This window comes from Thunnus maccoyii, chromosome 24 (assembly GCF_910596095.1).
Source record: "Thunnus maccoyii chromosome 24, fThuMac1.1, whole genome shotgun sequence".
Taxonomy (NCBI): domain Eukaryota; kingdom Metazoa; phylum Chordata; class Actinopteri; order Scombriformes; family Scombridae; genus Thunnus; species Thunnus maccoyii.
This window is the reverse complement of record NC_056556.1, coordinates 18,934,441-18,956,537: the sequence shown is the minus strand read 5'-3', so window position 1 is coordinate 18,956,537 and position 22,097 is coordinate 18,934,441. Positions and strand designations below refer to the sequence as shown.

The 22,097-nt window shown below is 38.3% G+C and overlaps 1 long non-coding RNA gene across 1 annotated transcript; it reads left to right on the top strand.

The window, feature by feature from the left end:
- Positions 1-269: 269 nt before the first annotated feature.
- Positions 270-20,991, top strand: LOC121892422. The gene is made up of 3 exons (XR_006094412.1): positions 270-430; positions 20,054-20,141; positions 20,367-20,991. It is a non-coding gene; the product is annotated as an uncharacterized LOC121892422 (long non-coding RNA).
- The last annotated feature ends 1,106 nt before the right edge of the window (positions 20,992-22,097 follow it).

Sequence of the window (22,097 nt, the reverse complement as noted above, 5' to 3'; positions counted from 1 at the left end):
AATATTTACACGACAGGTTTCCTACTGGCAGCTCATCACCCACATTGTTACTTAGCCACGACCAAAAACCCAACCAACCCTAAATGAGCAGAGCTCCACTTTATATATTCTTAGCCCCTCCCCCGGACAAACCAATTACCAAATTATAGACTCCTACAGTCAAATTTGACAACACAACAAACATAAATTCAAAAATCAATGATATACTTTGTATATAGGAAAAATGGCACGAATCGCCCTTCATACAGCGATGGCCCAATACCCCCAAACCAAAATAAATCATAAAATATCAGTTCATACGATGTTGATGGTATAGTCCACGGTCACATGACCCTCCTAAGCGCGCCACCAAGCGCTATTTATGGTGTGTCCAGGAAGTGCCTCAGTTTGGCCCATGCGCGGAGGCAACCAGAGGCAGCAGCAGCAGCAGGTAAGTGTATATGTGTGTGTGTTGCGTCAGCGCCGAGTGTGCACCCTCGAACGACTAGCGTGAAGAAAAGAGTTCGGACAGCGGGGAAAAGTTTGTGGGAGTGCAGGACCGCGGGCCTGCAAGGAACAGTTTTTAACTGGAGCATGGCTCCGCAGGAACAGTGGGAGCGCTGCTGCGCGCTGTGCGCTCCCGGCACCGGCGCTCTCTCTCCGGCCAAGAGAGAGAGAGAAACGCACGCCGGTTAGGGCATGACGGAGCGTTCACGGGCGCCCCGTCACAACAGTATATACGCTACACAATACACGACCACTACAATTACATTTTTTAAAATATAATAGCTCATTGAAGATACTTTTGTTTTCTACTGTCTAGATGTGTTGGCTGGTTACCAATTCCTAAACAATGAAATACATTTTGTTGTTAGTTGCCTAGCAGAAGTGTTCACCTAACTTACAACACTTGAAAGTCAATCATAGTATCAAGGATGTATTCTCGTACCACAGGTATGACTTTATCAATTGAATTTGAATGAAGTAATGGCACCATTAAAATAAAAAAACCTACTTGAAGTCCTGTGATCCGCTAGACTCTCACTCCTGAGTCATGAAGGTTGACGTTATTTTCTCCTCTAGCACACCAACTTGAGGCTGGTGTCCCATACGGCTATCTATAACTATCCTTTTATTCCAAAAGTCGTAAAGAAAGCAAGGGAAGTATATATATAATGAAGCCCTGGAGGGCGGAGTGGATAAACTTGTTTAAAAAGTAACCACCCGTACGGGACACTTTAAGAAGTAAAGTGAATGCGCCCACAAGGAGGCAGAGAACATTTCATCGGTCAGCATTATGGAGTTCTATTGGTTAGGGACTTTTGACAGGGTTATTGCACAAACAATCTAAGAGCCAAGCAGAAATCTGCGAGCAGACGTTTCACAAGCACATAGAAGCAGAAGCTGGAGCAGGAAATCTGCGCAAGTGTATCTGAGTGCAAGCGTTCAGTTTGAGCAGAAGCAGAGCAAATCTAAGAGCAAGCAGAAGCTATTTAAGTGCAAGGGCAGGGTTTAAGGGAAAGAATTACAAAATCTGAATGTGAAATCAATAAATCATGCTCTTAAATTGAAAGACCATGCTGTTGAATAAAGATAAGAAAAAAAGGCCCATATCTCTCCCATCATGAGAGAACATAAATTAGATCAGACTAGATGTGTGGGTCATATCTAACAATTCAAACAAATGGGACGCGCTTTTCCTTAATCAAAAGTGCTGCGGCCTTCAACAGTAAATAACCTGCTTCAAATAAATAAAAAAAAACAGGTTCATCTCTCCATAACAGACTTCAGTCTAACTGAGTCCTCTGCACTGGCACTCCTGTAGGGAAAGTTGAACTTGGCTCAACATTTGCCAATTAAATACATGCAAGCATACATCCCTAGTAGATTACTTCTCAACATTAATGCTGTATTTCTGCTGTTAAGAAAAGATAAAAAAAGTTGTAAAATCATCTCTCAGGGTATAATGAAACCTTCAAACTCCCACTAACAGCTAACCCTAACCATACCTTCCCTAACCTTAACCATACCACTGTTGCCATGTGCAAATATTGTAGATTACATGAATCATAAAAACTTGTTGAACACAGGGGTGATAGAATTGAGTCAATATTACCCCTTTCAGACATGCACCCCTTTAAGATAGATAATATAATACCAGTTTAACATTTGATCTCATGTCTGAATAAACACCTGCTTTTACAGAAAAGTCTGCGAGTCTGCACTGAATACTGTCAGACTGACATAAAGACCACAGCAGCAGGTCAAACATGCAGAGAGAGAGAGAGACATTAAATATGCGTCTTGTTCTGCCGTCTGACATCACTGTACAATACATTTATTATTTATATCTTCATTTCTCAAAAACTATGAAAGAGCCAAAAAAACTATTTTCCTCTCACAGAGTGACTGAGACAAATGAGGTTAAACCACAATAATAATCGGAGCAGCACTCTCTCCCTATAGTTCAGCTTTCCTTCATGCCAACTGCATGAATGAATACATGAAAATCCTGCAGAACTCTTTACATACAGGATGTGAGCTAACAGGAATTAAACCAGAGTCCCAACACAATTTCCTCTTATTGTTATTAATGGTGCATTGGGGACTTTATAAAACAGTGAAGAGAGCAGTGAGCATCCCTCATGATGGCCATTAATTAAGACTTCAACAGCATAAGTTTTATAACCATCAGTGATGCAGCCTGAGAACAAACCTAAATCTGTCTACAACAGCATTTTTAACTCGATAAAGTCACAAGGAAAATTAATGTAAATGTCACATCTGTCTGAATCACAAAAAGCCATTACTTTAACAAATAGATGCAAAAATAGTTATCCTTTATATAACACTTCTGTTCACCATACTGTATGCTGTGTCTGTCAAACACTTGACATTTGCTTTGGTCCTGATGGAAATGGATATGTGCTTCATCATTCAATGCGCAATGTATTTATACACAGGAGGCTTTTTTCCCAACTCTCTAAACATAATTCTGTTGTTTTAAAGGACATTACATTTTTATTACATTACAAAAGAGAGCAGAAGAAGGGCATGCCACTGACCCACTAAATCTACCTAATGGATTATCCACCCATCATGTGAGAGAATTGTTGTAGTTCTGATGAACATATGTCAGCAGAGTGTAAGAATCATTTGTTCACAGCATTGTGAGACTCTAATATGGATTGTCGTAACCCCCTCTGTGATGTGCATGGAGGTCATGTGGCTCCCAACAGGAGCCTTCCACATCATCCAAGAGCCACAATTCAGGTCAATTTCCCCTCATTGTCATCTTCACGACTGGCAAAGTGTTAAATCAATTTCAGGGTCATATTTATCCTGGGGTAATCGTGCACTGCTAATTGGCCCCACAGCTGAATCCTGTCAGTCACTGTGGGGGGGGGGGGAGAGGGTGGCGGCATGGGGAGTTGAGGGTGGTGAAGAGGAGTAGGAGGTCACCGAGACCAGCTGCCGCTCCACCACTGCTACCGGCTGGCGTGTCAGCCTCTTTCACAATGGCTTCATCTCAGTCGGAAAAGGCGTGGAATCGCTTTGATGCTGATTCTGAGAAATTCACGTTGATTGTGACCCCCAGCAGGACGCGCTGCTCTCTTGAACTGTGCTCGTGGTTGCTGATGAGCTCACAGCAGGGGCTGGATATGCTGCAGAAAGCCACTTCTCTCTGATGTACTGAGGCCTGAGGTCAATGACTGTGCCGGACACTGAACAGTATACTGCTCCACGCTCCATATGGTGTGCATGTCCAACCATATGGATATGATTCCTCAGATACAGTGTAAGGCTGTTGGCCTTTTATCGAATGGCAGATACAGAGTAAGTCACACTCCTTCCTGACTGCAGTGCCATTGGAACAGTTTGTAAAACATACAACAATAAATGCCATATGAGTAGCTAATTGTCCAAAAATGTATTCATTAAACCTGCACTAATCAATATATTTATATTAACAATGGATCAAATGACTATGTGTAATGTGAAAGATGTCACTTGTAGTGATAAACCCAGAGAGAATTATCACCAACTCTGCAGTTCCCCTTAGCTCCGCAGAGGTTTTTAGCCTCTTTTAGTTCATTGTTTTGGTTTTACAGCACACAAACTCTACTCTCATAGGCCAGGTTCCCAGATATACCAGCAGCAGCAGTAGCAGCTGTTTTCAGTGAGAAAGCTCTGATAAACCCACTTTACACTACCTTCCCAGCACCAAACAGCAGACAGAGAAAGTTAGAGACTAGCTGGTGAACATAGTGGAGCATTTAGTATTTCTCAGGAGTTGATGGAGACCAAACCAAAGCTTAAAGCAGAGTGAGTATTAGATTTTAAAGGGGAACTGCACACTCAAATTCTACCTCCATCCAACAACACACATGTGACGTGTTTACTTCCACAGAAAAGGAATAAATCTTTGGATTTTTTGCATAATCACGGTTATCTGAGCTACACAACGTCGCCTCTCTGCCTTATCTTATCTGACTTGCTAATGCTACCAGCAGCTCTGTGTAACTGAGTATACACTGATATTCAAATTGACCAACTTAACTTCTTTGTACAAAAGGTCCTTGAGTTGTATTCCTTCCATTGAAGCATGCGTTCAGATGACACTCAGGTGGGTTTGATCGATTCATCAGAGGCCTGTTCAAGTAAGTGTTCACCTGTTATAAATATGGCTGTGCCTTTCAGCAGATCATTGTTTACTCAGTTGCATTGTGATGGTGGGAAACATGGCATCAGAACTAAGTGAAAGTGTCAGAAGTCAAATTGTTATTCTGAGCAAACTGAGTCTATCTCAGCATCACATCATGGCTAGACTAAAGGTTTCTAAGGGGGCAGTGCATGGAGCTCTGAAACACTTTGCAGAAACTGAATCAGCTGTATCCAAAGTACAATCAGGCAGACCAAAAGTGACCACACCATCAGAAGATCAATACATCAAGCTTTGTTCCCTGAGAGATAGAAAAGCAAGTTCATCACAGATACAGAGTTTGCTAAATAAAGAATCAGCGAAAAATACAGTCACAAGAGTAAGGCTGTGTTGTAGTGTCTCAGAGGACAAGCAGCAGTTTCTAAACCACTTCTCAGGAGAAGAAACAAGGCCAAACGCTCGGGGTGGCCTAAGAAATACCAGCATTTCACAGTACATGGCTGGAAAAAAGTCCTATTTACTGATGAATCCAAGTTTGAGATTTATGGCAGTAACAGAAGGATGTATGTAAGGAGACAAACAGGAGAGAAAATGAATCCGCAGTGTATCAAACCTACAGTGAAACATGGTGGTGGGAATATTCAAGTCGGAGGATGCTTTCCCTACCCTGGAGTTGGACACCTGCAGTGAATTGATTACACTCCAACCAAGGAGAAGTAGCACTCCATTCTTCAAAGACATGCTATACCCTCTGGTTTGCATCTTTGTAGAGAAGGATTCATACTGCAGCAGGATAATGACCCCAAACACACCTCAAAGAACTACTTGGAGACTAAAGAAGACCAAAGAGACCCGGCTGTCAAAGACTTTCCTCCACAGTCACCTAACCTCAACCCCACTGAACTTGAAGACTGAAGAAAGCCAAGCATTCTGTGACATCATAAGAAGCTCTTTGGAACATTGTCGAGTCATGCTGGGATAACATGGCTCATCAGGTTCTGCACAAACTTGTGGAGTCCATGACACCTTGCGTACATACCGTCATTAAAGAAAAAGGGGAACATGCCAAATTCATACGCATTTTTCAAAGATTCAACTTTTCACTGAAATTGTTAAGCTGATATAAACAGCAGCTGATTTATGAAATAGATCTTAGAGTCTTGCCTATACGTCATGATTAGATAGGGGCACAGAATTCAAAAATAGAATATAAAAATAAGCTGATTTTGAACAGAAAAATGGTGAAAAATAAACTGTATTAACATCATATGCCAATATAAACCTATTGTGATTGTGTGCAGTGTAAAAAACAACTAGTGTACCATTTAAAATGATTAGTCGGACAAAAACATAACTTTAAATGAACGCCTATGTTGCTCTGTGTCTGCTGCATGTGTAAATAGGCAACTTAAATAACACATTAGCTAAAACAGCTTTATGATGAGTTTCCTCGGGCTTTAGTTGCGCCGAGCTGCGCCAAGCTGTGAACACTTGGATTTCCACTCCGTCCTCACAGCAGGGGATAGCCATGCCGAGCAGCGCTGTTGTGGTCCTGCTCAGTAGCAGAGTGGACCGCAGCCAACTCGTAACAGCCTCCTTCCTCAGCTGCATCTTAAACAGCTCAACATGTGTGTCTGTGCTGGAGACTAGGGGTGGACGGTATCGCAAAATTTGGTTTCAGACTGATACCAAGTGATACCAGGGCCAGAATCACATGTATCAGTACCTTCCATTATTAAAAGCATCTAATTAAATATCATGTAGGGGAGAAAAATGTATCATTTGTGTAGTGAATGCATCATTAATCAAACTACTTTAATTACCACTGAATAATCTGCATTATTGTTATTATCATATAATTTCATTCATTCATTATTATTGTAATTATAATATTTATAATAATTAATAATAAATCATGTTTATTGCAGGATTTCTTTGAATTAACAAGGTTGCAGCAGAGAAGCAAATAATGCAGCACTAAGTAAAATGTGATCTAACATAAGATGGATTTTTTTTTTGCATCGATCCTTTTGACACTGGCATTCATACTTATAAGGCTTAGAATAGGTAGTATTGATACTTTGGAGGAAGCTTGAGAGAAAGCTCTGTGTTCAGCTCCTCGTATTTTTGTAGATTCTGACTGAACCTGTGTGGTTTGGAGTTAAGTTTCACTGCATCCCTGTCTTTACTTCCAGATATTAGACTTCTTTTATTGTTTACCAGTTGCTTTACATTTGTGTCAGACCTGTGTGCAGTTTCTGCTGATGAAAACCCTCATTTTCTGCTGCTGCTTCACATTAAAGGTTTTCCATTGGTGAACCAGCAGGAGGCTTTTATTGGGAAGCAGCTATAGGAAACGCAATGAGTTCATTACCGTGTCAATGGAGCTTTGTTTGTTTGTTTGTTTGGTGAAATTCTAGGTCTACACAAGAACATAAAGACATACAGAATTTGGTTTGTTTTAAATATTGTAAGAAAGAATAGTTTGTTTGCAATAAACAGTAACTACCACACTAAGCTGTTTGATGAAGAGCTGCAGATGACACACTCTTGCTGTGTTTTCTGCAAACTAGGATCACACCACCAACAGGTCATTAAGGTCAACGCTGCTTTTTAACTTGCCATGCTATGTTATGCTTTGCAATGGAAAAACCTTCACACCGATGCTCGCAGTTGCTCATACTTCAGCTCTAACACTCTAATCAAAAACTGCTCTATATCAATCAAACTTTATTTGTTTAGCACCATTCATACAGGTTGGTGCAATTCAAAGTGTTTCACAGATGACTGACAAGCCAATAATTAGACAGAACAAATGTAGACTGTAAAACAAAGATTTTAGTCTTGCACCTTATATTAACTGCAATTGTTATGCCAACAAAAAGAAAAAAAAAGACTAATCATTAACTTCAGCTTTACTGTACAGGATGAGAGTACAGAAATAACCAACCAGAGATGAATCTGTCATCACATCAGAAAAAAAAGAAAAAAAATGCAGTGTATGCTGTATTGTCATATTATTGTATTTTTGTTCTGTCATCATTTTGTTTTTTACTTATCTGTATTTTCTTATAATCATGTAGTTATAAAATTACTGTACACTATACTAAAATATGCCTATTTAAAAATATATTTTTTACAAACCTTGCAGTGCGTCAAACCTGTCAAGCTGGAACAGCCTGGTCCTGACCATTGACACGTCTATAATCTGGCACTAGTTAGAGAAAATAGAGAAAATTCCTTAAAAGAAAATTAAATTTCATCCCAAGTAAATATCATTCATTATTCAATTATTTTTAGAAACTATGTATGTATATATGTTGAATTGCCTGTAAACAAATGTCACATTTTTGCGTGTTCATCTGGCAGGTTGTGTACTGACTGAACAAAGGTTACTCTCGCAAATAACTGGAATGAATCAGTCTATTTTCCCTATAATATCATAACTCTTTCCAGGAGACATCTTGGAAATGTATTATTCAGAGGGTACAGATTGTTTTTGGTTATTTCATGTTATTCTAAAAATAAAAAAGAATGATCTCAAATTATCATTAATAACACATGATTCACATAAATCACATAACAAAACCTGACCACTATGAAGTCTAAAGATTTATGTTATTTTTATTGTATTTGTATTATATGATATATATTATATATGATGTTGTTTCTACCACCCAGTCGCCAGAAGAAAACGTTGCCATTGAACGTTTCTGCAAACCACAGAAACGTTGATTATATATGTTTCAACATGTGAGTATAGGGGCCCACAGCTATTATTGCCTCAGGGCCACCTTCTGACTTAATATGGCAATGTCAAGACTTAAAGGTGTTACAGACACAATCTGTGATTGATTAATTTGACCTCATCATGTCATAATATCTTGTTAGTCTGTCTTAGAATCAAGCGTTCATTTGTTTGATTCTAAGAAAGACAGGATAATTAAAACGGGACACTAAAGAAAAAGTGTCAATGTTTTTTTCCCTTGTTTCTCAATGGAAGGCCATTCCATTGGCTTATTGCCAATCTTGTTAGGTTAAATAATCCTGAAACTGAAATCGTTTGAATTAAATAATGTATTATTTTAAATAAAGTGGTCTCGAACTTACCAAATGATGGAGGAATGTCATACTTCATTTCAGCACCAGAAACTGTAGAATGATATCCAATGTCATTTACAAACCTCTCTCTATTTGGAAGTGATTGATTGCTGGATTGTAAATTAAAACCATTTTTAAAGAATTTACAGTACAGTAGCCTAAAATTATATTTTTACAGTAAGTCTATGAGAATATCTATGTAATCTTTACATTTCAGATTGTACTGGGGCCCAAATCATTTTGGAGGAGTTTAAATTTGGCTCTTAAGCTTTTCTACAAAGCTACAAAAACTGTACAGTTTACATTTGAAAGGAGCCAGTAAACAGAACTGAGCATGCCTCTTGGTTGTTAAACTGGTACAGCTTGTCTGCTTGCTCCTAAGTCTGCACAAATTTGTTCCTGTACATGTCCTAGGTGAGGCCACACAGAATTTTGAAACCACAATAGCTAATTTAAAGGTATACTGTGAGGCCCACTGTGGCTTTGGGGGAAGGAGACGGTGATCATGAACCGTGACATCTCCGGTTTGAGCCCGACTATGGAGCTTTGTTGCATCTCTGTCTTTCTCATTTCCTGCCATCTCTCTAATGGCACCCCACTCCCTTATAACATCAATTATAAGGACGATGTGTTTGTAGACAGCGGAACAGCAATCAATCCACCATCTGTCTGAATTGTTGTTAACCAGCTGTCAGTCTTAAAGAAAAATCTGATTTTTAATAACTTGGTCTTATTGTCTTATGGTTTTGGTCATTATTACTAGCAGTTGCAATAACATTACTCAGTGACTGTATTGCTGAGAACTGGAACGTGTTGCTTTGATTAGAGAAGATTGCAATACTCACTATAAAACCACTGATATGGAAGTATAAATAAGAACATTTACATATTGTACAAATATTTCTTGCTTCAATATTTGACTTACTGTAGTTGTGTGTGCACATACAGATAACTACAACTAATATTTGGGGTGTGTTTGCTTTAAGTCAGTTGGGTTTTTCCACAATAAAACCATATTAACCACTGACAAAAATCTGGTACATTTAAGAACAGATTGAGTAAACACCAAGTTACTTACATATAATTATAAATTATAACACAAAATAATGACTTCATTTAAATTTGCGGAACTCCGTCTGTTGCTATTCAATCACTGGACAGACATAATCCAAAGTATGAAACACAGCAAACAGTTGCACAACTTCCCGCTTCAATGGAGAACATAAATTAGATTACACTAGAAGTGTTGGATACATCTAACAATTAGAACATAGTGTGACCATGTTTCCTTCATCATATGTGCTGCAGCCTTCAACAGTAAATAACATGTAACATTATAAAATAACTAGAGATGCATTTCCTGTGGAAAGTGCGTGTGAATGCTGAGAGCTGAAATAAATCAAAGCATTGCTGACAATACTACAGACTTGTTCAGCATCCCAATTTGTACAATAGATTCTCATGGAGAACTTGTGTAACAGGTTTCTTTGATCAAAGACAACAGAATTGCAGAAATATATTATAATGTTACTTTGGCACCCCCTATGGGTAGAATTGTATCAAATATTACACACTTCTGCAGTGTGATGGAACATGTAACATTCCCAAATTTGGCTGTTCAGTTATTGCCCGTTAAGTGCATCAGGCCACGCCTTCAAAAGTTTGGTAACCAAGCACAGATAAACATTAAGTGATACCCAAAAATGAACTCATAAGTTTTGTTCAGGGTCATCTAAATATAGTATGTACCAAGTCTGGTGAAGATTACTTGAAATATGTGCCAACAGAAGCAAAAAAATGTGTTCAATCCAAAATGGCATTTTTGGGGTTTTTTTTCAGGTGGAAATTGGCTATATCAGTCTAATTGGCATCATCCAAGGAACACACTATGCAAATATTTTTTGATAGGCCTTACGGTTCATGAGTTCTTAGCCAAAATGTAAAACACATAATAACTGACCACATGGTGGCACTATCAGTCCCATGTTTCAACATGTTAAGCATTTCCACAACATTTTGATATTTGAATGGTTTCTGTCGCTGAAAGTATGCAGAAGAAAGCTTGCAAAAAATGTACGGAAGAAAAAGTCTGATTGGTTTTATATAAAATAATACGCATTTCTTTACGTTAGTCCAGCTGCAGGCAATAGCTGCTCAGCTGTAACAGATATCCTGGAATACTGTCGCTCCAACTTCAATAGTCCAGGAAATTAACTGAGCACTTAACCGAGCCACTGTTTGCTGCTTGTGTACAAGATGCTAGTTTAGCATTAGCATGAGTCTCAGATAGCTAGCTAAACTGGACAGCTGCCTGACAACTTCTTTATGCTGCAGTGTTCATCAACACGACTGCCACAGTGAGCAGAGCGAGGCAAAATGTGACTTTTTTTCTTCCTTGGAAACAGGGAGGCACGTTTGATTTACAGTGTGTTTGTCAGCAAACACCTGTAATTAGTGTAATGAGGTAGTACAGCAAATCTACAGAACATTTTCTGAGAGCTACACAGTGCGTCCTCATATTCAGCATTGTTGGTTAATATATTTTTAATCAATTAAATTATTAATGGAAATTAATTGTTAATTAGTTAATCATTGACATCCCTAGATGGATTTAAAGATGTTCTCTGGCCATTGCTATTGCTTGCTCTATTGCTTTGTAGTATTAAGATGTGTACACTGTGTCCCCAGATCTCAGAAATGAAGGTGGTTACTAAAATGATACTGGTCACTCAAACTCAAACTAGGTTTTGTGAAAAAAACAAACAAAACTAAAATATCTGTCTAGATGATAGAAATACAGTAAATGGTTAACTGTAACCATGCTCTTTCCCTAACATTTACCATGTAATTTAGTTGCCTAATCTCAACCATCCTCCAGCTGCCAATGTCCAAGTGTTACAGACAGAATTTCGTAAAGATTTCTGTGTTTTTCAGAATTGTCCAAAGCTAATACTGTGTTCAGCTAGATTACCCACCAGGCAAAGTGGGCAAAGTAGGCATGTGCCTCTGGGGCCTGGATTCTTAGGGACCCAAAAGGCCCTGGGTACACAGCGTGGTAATTACATTAATTGAACATTTGTGTGGTTATCTTCACTATTAACCCTTTTAACCCCAGGGTGTTTTTGCTCAGTCTTCATTCTCATTTTTAATTTCCTTCATTTATAGGCTTATGGCAGACTATATATAGTTATCACATGCTCTGAGACTTTTTATGAAAGAAAAAACAACCCCAAAAACATAAAACTAAACATATAAATATTGCAATTTTTTGTCTTTATGTTCTGACATTTTCAATCCAGCACAAATATCCATATAAAAATGGATAGAGAAGATTGTCAGGGTTCTATGTATATAATAACCATGTTGATGGGACATTCTGACTCTTAGTAATGTCAGAAAATGTAAAGATGATGCCAAACAAACATTTTTATTGATTAAGTCACTCTGATTGTAATTGATCTGTATCAGCCAGCAAGGCTCAATGCATTTAGTGACATCATTGTGATTGATATCAAGTTGTGATGTCACATTTTTGGGAAAGAAAACAGTCTGTTTTATTTATTTATTTGTTTAACACAGTGAATCTTCTCCATCGAGTTACACACTGTTTGCTTTTCAACACACACAGGCAGGCATGTAGCTGTTAAAATAAAAAATCGACTGGGTTACTTCTACTGGAGAAAAAGTCATAAATTCGATGACAATGAACCAAAACCTCAAGTCCAAAGGGTTAAAACTTTTACCTGTTCTGGAGGGCCTGTTATGCAGAGGGGACCTAAGTCAAATCTTATACCTTAAATATTTCATTTTACATCATATGACCACATACTGTCGGTCAAATCGTTGTACTAGACATCACTCATTTTGACAAACACTGGTGTACAGTTCAGCATATTATGAATGTGTCATAATCACATATGGATCATGGAGTAGTGTATTGATTCTTTATTTGACTCCTGTGAATAGCAGTGCTTTTCCACATTTGGGGTTCAGCTACACACAAACATGATTGCTGCTCATTGTACAGTGCAGATTGCATCATCACCGTCACGTAACATGTGTGTGAGTGTGGATCGAACTCACAAGTATACTCAAGTTTTAATGTGTGGTTTTAAGTGTGAACCAGTCAAACGCTTACCAAGCATTCTGTTGAAAGGGAGTTAAATCAGATGAGCTCATTACAAGAAGAAAGATTTTGGACTGAAGTGCTGGTACATGCATGAGTGTGTCATCTTAATAATCACACCTGAATGATCTTTAACAAAGCTAAATGAAGCATGAAGCCTTCACTCCTTCTACCAACTTCAGTTAAGTGCGCTGTGCTTCATTCATTCATCCTTACATCTGTTTTACATTAACTTCATCTTGTAATATAAGCATATAGTTATTATCGATTAAAGGTCAGCTCATTTTGGTGTAATACAGCTTAAGTCCATGTCAATAGCCCGTTGCTGTTGAGGGACCAGCTCCAAACAGATGATATAGTCATTTATATAATCTTGTGTCTGGCTTGTCAGAGCCCAGTTAAACGATGGATGATATTAGCCTGAGGCTGGTTCAATACCTAATTTAACCTCCCTCTCTACTGTCTTAAATGATAGATCAATCAAACATGGCCATTGACTTGATTTATATTTCAAGAGCAACATGCAGTCACACTGCACATGCACTCCTTAGTTATATAAAGGTAAAAATGTTTTTAAAAATGTAAAAACAAACAACTAATAATAATATGTGAAAACAAAATCTGTTCAATTCTGGTTACATAAAGCAGCCTGAACTTGAGAATATGCATTTGGAAAACTGCATTGCCTTAAAATAACAGTGAAGTAACTGCAAGCTACATACACAACACATGAAGTGTTTATTATCATTATTATCTGCAGCATCCTCAAGTGCAGTTCAACCCATCTGGGTCACAGGAGAGCCCGTGCTGTTGTCCATCTAAAAAATCAACTAGATCTTTCAGGACCTGCAGGGGGGATGAACACAACGGGACCATCGGCCCTCTGATTGGACAGCTTGACTCTACTTCGTGATCATTGACTAATCGGATTCAGCTGTAAAAACAGGGTCAAAATTCAAACTTGTGACTTCAGTGTAAAACACAGAGTAGGAACTTTGAGCGCTGAGTTTCACGCACAGTTTTTTTGCTTTGAATCTGGATGCAGGTGTACACAAAAGCATTTTGTTTTTCAAAGTGTCTGTGTAACCTCACCACTGATATAATGTGTTCACTTATTTCCTTCACACATTCTCTCTCTCTTCTTCTCTTTTTTACAACACAACATTTGTCAGGAGGGTGGCATTAGAAGTAAGGCCATGGCATCATTTTAATCCAAAGGGTTCATACTCTGGGGAGCATGAAACCTTTATAGAAAAGCTGACTATTACATTACAGCTGAATCCCAATAACAGACCTCCCCACACTTGCAGAGTGAGTGTGTTCCTTGGAGTCTGTGAGTGTTGAAGGCTGTCTAAATCCATGATTCTTCTTAAAGGGAAAGTTTACTACACCATATCAACCTTTATCCTCTTTTATTCATCCTTTATCTTTATTTCTGTTAGTGAGACTGTCCTCCTTAGAAAAACGTTACAATCATTTGTTTCAGCAAATGCTCCAAAACAACATATTCACATTGAAGTGACAAAACCCTCTAGTAATTATGAAGGGAGCAAGGAAGGAAATCACAAAGAAATTGTACAAAGTCTGATAAATTGCCTCAAGTGATGTCACTTGAGTCAGTGTCAGAAAAAAAATCTGGAGGTATGGAGTTAGAAAGAAGTGAGGTTACCAGACCTCTGTAGTCCGCTCCTCATCCCTGCTGGAGGCTAACAGCTCAAGGCTACATTAGCCGCTACTAGAACAACACTAACCTATCTCAAGAATCAAGAGTGAACTGTCAGTGATTGAGTTGCATTGTGGGTAATATAGGTTTTGATACCAGGTTGGGTAAGTGAGATCTTATTCTGAAGTAAATACAGCAGTAGAGAGTTGAAAACATGATGACATGTATAGCTTTACCACTGACAGCACAATTTTACTGCAGCTGTACAATATTGTAACTAATAAAATTCTGCCAAACTCTCCCATAAGCAGATTCAACTTTAAATTAAAAATGTATGAAAAATTTCCAGCAAACTGAATTCACTCACTGACCTTACATAAATAATTTACCCTGACGATGGAAAGTTCAAGACCACCTACTGATTGGACTTTGTTGAGAAATGGTTTCCAAGGTCAATCTGAACTTTCCACACTAACATGAACAAAAAGACCTAAAAAAGTGCTCAGAAGAATAGAAATGTGAACATCTACAAGTCCATGACAATGGGACAACTCCATTTGCTGAGGAAGATTGTGGGATATAATCAAAAGCTCACTCAAACAGCTACTAATGGACCTTGTGGCGAGATTGTCTGTTTTCAAGGTCAAGAATGAAATTGGAACCTCAAAGTTTCTGATAACTTATAAAACTGAGTCAAATTGAACTCAAATTAATTGATTATTTCAATCCAACTCTAAAAAAGGATTTATACAAAATGCTATTGCATTATCGAGAATATCCTCTATAAGAGATTATAGTGTACCCTTTCACCGCACTGCGTTTGGGGAGTCTGCATTCTCATTGAAAGCCACAACTCAAACACCATACCAGACAACATAAAGAGTTACACTGCTATGAGTAGTTTTAAAGCCAAATTTAAAACACTGTAACCACTGACTCTGCATTTAATTAATTGATTTTAATTTGTCAACATACACTTGTTGCTGACATGGTGTGTATGTGTGATGTGTGTAACTGTGTTTAACTTTGTATTATGTGTCCTTTTTGTAGTTTGTTTAGTGCTATTCTGTCCCTGTGTGTATATTTTACTTGCCAATGGACTGCAGATGAAAGTTAGCTATCAAATGGCTTTTAGGTTTAATATTGTACATGGCCAGTAAATAAAAGTAAATAAATACATTATAGTGTCTGAATGTCAATACTTGATCATATACCTTTTGCTCATTGCTCAAGTAGGCATCATTTGTTGTTTCAGAGCTAGATCTTGCACAGACATTGGCATCCAAAGAGTGGATTTAGGTTTTCTAAAGATGTAATATAATACACTGTATATTTATGTGTGATAGGGGATCCACAGTGGTGTAATGCAAACAAGGCAGGAGAGCCAAACACGCCTCAAAGCTGATTTTCATGCAAGTAATTAACTGCAATAAAAAAGGTTGATTTTCTCATTCTTATCCAGATGATGGCCCTGAGCTGTTTATTTTTAATGGTACTGTGTATTTCCTAATGTAAAGCACATCTCTTCATATAGGATGATTGACTATAACTGCTTCTCATGCCATGCGCTTACAATATTGTTAACAGTCAAACATAAGATTGACATAAAAGGACCTTGGAAGTGGTTTAGGTAAGAGTTTGGCAGGATACAGAGCTAATGAACAGAACAAGTCAGAGAAGAAGAGAGTGAATGTGAAAACTTATTGGATTCATGCTAATGTATGATAGAAAAAGAAAGTTTATTCTGCAATATTGCTTCATTTGTTGATGCTTTTAGGGTAATTTCTAGAGAAATAGCAAACTGTATATGAGATGGAACTTCTCTCTGAGTCTTCATATTGCTCTCTTTACGAATTTAGGCTCTCCATTTTCTCTCATCACCTGTAATGCAAAGGAGGACACCCAGTTCAGAGGGAATTTTCACACTAATATCTGAACGCTGAGACACAAATCAATTGCAGGGGGCAAATAGCTTTTTGATTAAGATTCCCCGGCTGCCTAATGAAGAAAGCTCTCTCTATATATCCCTCCTCCTCCTCTGTTGCCTTATTGGAGGGGAAGTTAGAATCTATTAAAATGGAGAGCTCTCATCTGGAGATGCTGCATGGTTAGTGGGAAACATGTAGACCTCTGAACGTGAGGGATGAAGCAAGGGGGGCATTACAGATGGATAGCAGGCAGTGAGTGTATTGATCGCACCCCAAAACTCATCAAGCCATTCCAAGAAAATGTCCAATGGATCCAACAGCCAGTCGACTCGGCCCTCATGATTCCTTTGGTGGCTAATGACAAATCTACAGCTATATGTCATATAACCATAAGGCATGCTATGGCATTAGTCATCAGCCCCTGTTACAAACTGTTTTTTCCCCAGTGATACCATTCATCTGTAGTCCATGTGGCTGTTACATGATCCTGCAGGGGCTGTGATGTCAACAGAAAGATGGAGGTTAAGGAAGCTGTCAACAAACAATAGACAGGAAAACCTCAATAGAAAATGAATAGAAGTATAGAAGGATTGGAAATGGCAAGATGGTATGATGACAGTGCTTAAACGTACCTAAACTTGCATCAGTCAATATTTTCTTATTTAAAGTGGATCAAATTATAAAGTGTAATGTGAAAAATGTCACTCAGGGTGATTAATGCACTGTAGCAGACAGACAACTTTGATGACAAAATTAGCGACTAGCTGGTGAACATGGAGCATTGATCAGCTAAAGAGCCTGATAATTTTCTCAGGAGTTGATGGAGACCAAACTAGATCTAAAAGGAGAGTGAATATTTGACTTTTATTCATTCATCATCAGTCCAAATGACTGATAATGTCGCTCTGTGTAAATAGGCAACTGATTGCTAACAAGTGCACTATATCAAATTTATAATGTGACAATATGTCAATCTTGTGTTTTAAGTTTACTCTGCTGCTCCAAGTCCAAGTGTCCAAAAATGGAATTAAAGAAGCATTGCAGAAGTAATTTAAACATAAAAACAATTTAAAAAACAGTGACAAAAAACTTACTCACTTGTAAGCTTTTTAAATCACCCAGTGCTCATCAGCAGATTGAGTTTGCTCAGTTGCTATGGAAATATAGCTGTGCAAACTTTTCATGATTCTGAAAACCTCTAAGTTTCCCATTGAACATTTGAAAGAACATTGCAATTGAATAAAATCTGAGGTAATAGACTACACAAAATCTGAAATGCACGTTAGATTATACAGAATAGGTGTGGTGAAAAACCACTGAGACATTGCTATTCCTCATGTTGAAACAAACTGTATCAATTTGAAAAAGAGTGATTATTTTAAATTAGTTATATTGTATTAAGTTGGTTGTTTTTTTATTGAAATACTAGTACAGACTGCTGTCCCTCCAAGTAAATGTTGTTCAATTTGAGCTTCAATGTAAGATTTACATGTATTTAATTGTTATTATTATTATTATTACTATTACCGTCTTTTTGGACACTGAAATTCAGACATTAAATTAAAAGCAATCAAAGTGTAATCAAAATGTTTGATGATGATTTTATCATCTTATATTTTGTTCATTCTGATGTCCTTGCATACATTGTGACCACACTTAACCGGCTGGTGATTTTCAATTGCTTGCCCACATGTGACTTTTATTTATTTCTCTTTTTCTCTCCGTCTCTGTTTATCTTTTTTTTTATTCTTTCTGTTCAAGGAGTTGGTTAAATGACATTAGATCTTAGTATCATAAACTGAATTTTATCCTCTGGCTGGCCTGCGTCCAACTCTGGTTGGGAGAAAGGTTGAGATGGAGAAGCTGAGTATGGGATTATGTTTGTATGCCCAGTCCAAACATTCAGTACTAAAACAGAAAGTAGTGTGTCCTTTATGTTGCAAGGAAAGAAAGCTGTGTAGGTTGGGGTGGTGGATGGGAATGTAGAACATGTGACTTTTTATTAGGGGTGTGCCCAAATACAAATACATTATTCAGCAAAGCACAAATATTGGGTTTTTTTTTTTACAAATATTTGTTTCATACAAATATTTTTTTTTAAAAATTAATATTTTAAAAAATATTTGTTGGTTAGAGGTCTGTCTGCAATGAGGCGATGAGTAAAGTTTTAGCTGTAGTCAGCGCAGCCATCTATGATCTGGGAGACTCCAGTTCAAGACCCAATGCGGGGACCTCCTTCATAAGGTAGTTTATTTATGAACACTTATTGTAACATTTTAATTTTCTAAAATTAAAAGCGTAATAAAAACAAAAATAGGATTTTTAAGCCTCTTTCCACTTTTATTCAAATACAAATACAAATACAAATAATTTTGCTGCCTTAACAAATACAGATACAAATACAAATACTGGGCTCTCTGCACATCCCTACTTTTTATGCTGGAATTCTTGTCCTGTCACAGAACTGCAATTAGCATTTGCTTTTCTATTCATTTTAACTATGATCTTACCCTAACCTTAACCAAGTATTTTATTTGCCTAACCATACCCTAACCATAACAATCATGTGGTTGCCATGCACAGATATTGTAGACAAAAGCGTTGGATGTAACCTGGGGTTTTGCAGAATTGTCCAATATTTATGTTCTTGTCTGGTAACATGGTTAGATGCAGGGGCAGCTGACATGAATTGACCCATTCGGATAGACAGCCAAAGCAGTTTTGACATGTGTTAGTATCTTGGTCTGAGTGGGGTATTTGTAAGGTCCATGCCTTGATTTGAGGTAGGAGGGCCAATTGCATCAATTTGATAAATTGGAAATAATCTGGTTCGTATTGCATTGAAGCACTTGAGTTCAGTATATTTTGGACTAAATTGTTACAGCCCAAATATAGAAGCTCAAGTGTATACATGTTAGCTTCTGTTTGGATAATACATATCCAAATGTGAAATGCCAAAGAGACTTGCATTCCAACCTGCAGTACATGACCCAAATAAACAGTGTTGCACTCATTACAGGGGTGTCTTTGGTGTGTATGTGAACAAGTGGAGGCTCATAGTAAGTGATTTGTTTAGTCATACTTTATAGATTTTCCAACTAGAAAGAGTTTTCTTTTAAAATAAAGATATGTTAGAAATACATTTCTCAATTTGCTGAGGACCCCCTAGAACCTCTTCAGCGACCCCTGCATGTCCCTGGACCCCACTTTGAGAACCAACACTGTACACATAATCCTCTCCATGTGTCCAGCAGTGCTTCTCCTCTCTGCTTGCCCTCCCTGGTTTCTTAAGAGGCTTTCTGTGTCAGTGAATTTTCTGCACCCATGCTTCCCGTCCACACACTAACCCCAGGGGCACAGGCTTGTTTTATGCATGTCCTCTTCCTGTCGCGAGGCCCATAAATGGTCTCTCAGTGGGGAGAAGTGGGCCAGGGCTGCTGCATGCCACTCACACGGGATGTGCAGGGCAACTGAATGCCACTGATGGTCTGCCCTGAGCCTCGCTGGCTGTGGCTGATTAACCCTCCCCTCCATCCCCCCACACACTCTGCCTTCTTTAATATACTCTCACACACTGCTTTCTCTGACTCCAGGAAACTGACTGTGAAACAGTGATTGCACGGGTCATGCACTCAACAACTGCTTGGTTTTGAGGACAGCAAATATCACCAATATCATTAAGTGAGTCTGACTTAGCCTGTGGAAAAGTTGAGTGTGAAAGAAGTACTATATGGCAAGTGTATGCATAATATAATGCTCATAATATGCTGGTCTAAGCAGGCTGAGACTTTACAAAGGGAACAAGCTCTTGAGTCAGTCTACTTATTTCTTTTAACTGTGATGACTCCTCCGCTCCACTAGGTGTCCCGGTATCCTTTATTTAGCTGGTTCTTCTTTGTTTTGCAGGATCAAGGTCAGGGCGGAGGATCATCATTAACTTTATGAGCCACACCTGGGCCAGGTGTGGTTTCTGATATAAAAGCTCACCATCTTCCCATGGAGTCCCTTCTTTCTCTGTCTCCCCTTGCAAGTGTAGCTGTTGTTTTGTTTTGTTTGCTGCAGACATTTCCACACATCCGTACATGCTCACATGACTGATTACTGACTTCCATGTTTTTTTTCCCCATTCTTTATTGTTATTTTGTAAATAAATATGCTTATGTCGGAGCCTAGGACCCGGACTGTGACAAATGGCAGGGCAACGACAATGGGTCATGTCAGTGGCAAGCACTATGGGACATGACTTGATAAGACTTCTCTGCAAACACAGAACTGTGGGGTATTGGGTACAAGCTGGAAAGCTGAAAAGTCACACTCCATTAGTGATCTGTTTCCAACGTTGGTTGTGAGAATGGCTATGGCAGTTGATAATACAGCAAGCTTTCACCATTCCACCGCGTTTTAAAGGTTGGTAAGATAAACATCACCACAACATCTACCTCCACTTCTAAAACTACTTGGTTATAATACTGGAAATAATTTGTTGCTAAATTGAAACTGAGAAACTGAGTTTGTGGAATTAAACTATTTACTGAACTTAAAGTTATTTTATTTATTTTGTTTATTTTCAAAAATAATACATGGTACCAGTTGACAGCTTCTTGTCTCGTGTGGTCATTTAATGTTGCAAATAGCCATTTCTGCCTCCTGTCCGAATCTGGTATCCTCTGATTCTGGTCAAAAATGATTAAAATCCTTACTAAATAGTAGTGTACGGCCAAACGGGCTGTCTGATGGCTAGGTAAAGCAGTGAAAATATTTTTAATATAGCATGCACTTAAACTGATATAGATTTTCTTTAGGTGGGCCATTTTTAGGTTGCTAAAATACGTTTTGCTGCTAGCCTCCGTCCACAGCAGTACACTGCTTGGCTTCCATGCTGTTATTTCTGCCTGCTTCTCCACACTGGGGGAGTGCTGACCACCATTTACTGCAGGTAATGCACTAACTATGGATAAGTACCTCCCACAATGCCACTTCAAAATAATGCACATAAGCTCGTAACAAGAGGCATAACTGCTATAGTTTAATTCACGGTTCTATTAAGAGATATGGGTACCATGTTCCATTAATTCCTAGGAAATCTGAGAAGAGTTTTTCAGGCAGCACAATTTATTTTTTTCAATAATGCCCATTTTGTGTAGAAAGTGTCATGTGGGAATTGCTGTTTCTATATCCAAGATGCACTGCCTGATTTTGTTAAAGCACCTTCAAAATCCCCAATTCCCCACTTTAGAATTGACTGTACAAACTTTAAATATGGGGCTTTGGGCAGAGATGTTAGTGGGTACTTCAGACAAATTCAGGGAGTGTACCTATAAAACACTAAACACTGTTTATGTATAAATTTGGCCTCACTTTAAAGTTTAAATGAAAGCATTGACATGTAAGGGATGAACTGACAGCATATTCAGTGTATACTGGTGGATATGCCATAAAGACATTGTGGTAGTCACTGATTGGTGTTTAGGAAACAATTGAACAGTTTGCAAGCTAATGCAGCACTGAAATACTGGAAGTCCCTGGACGTGCTCTGAAATAGTCTTCGGCAGACAAATTAACCTGCAGATTGCTCTGTACTAACAGAGAGAAGAGAGCAGAAACAGCAGGGTTTCTGTGGAAACTGCAGGCTTACTG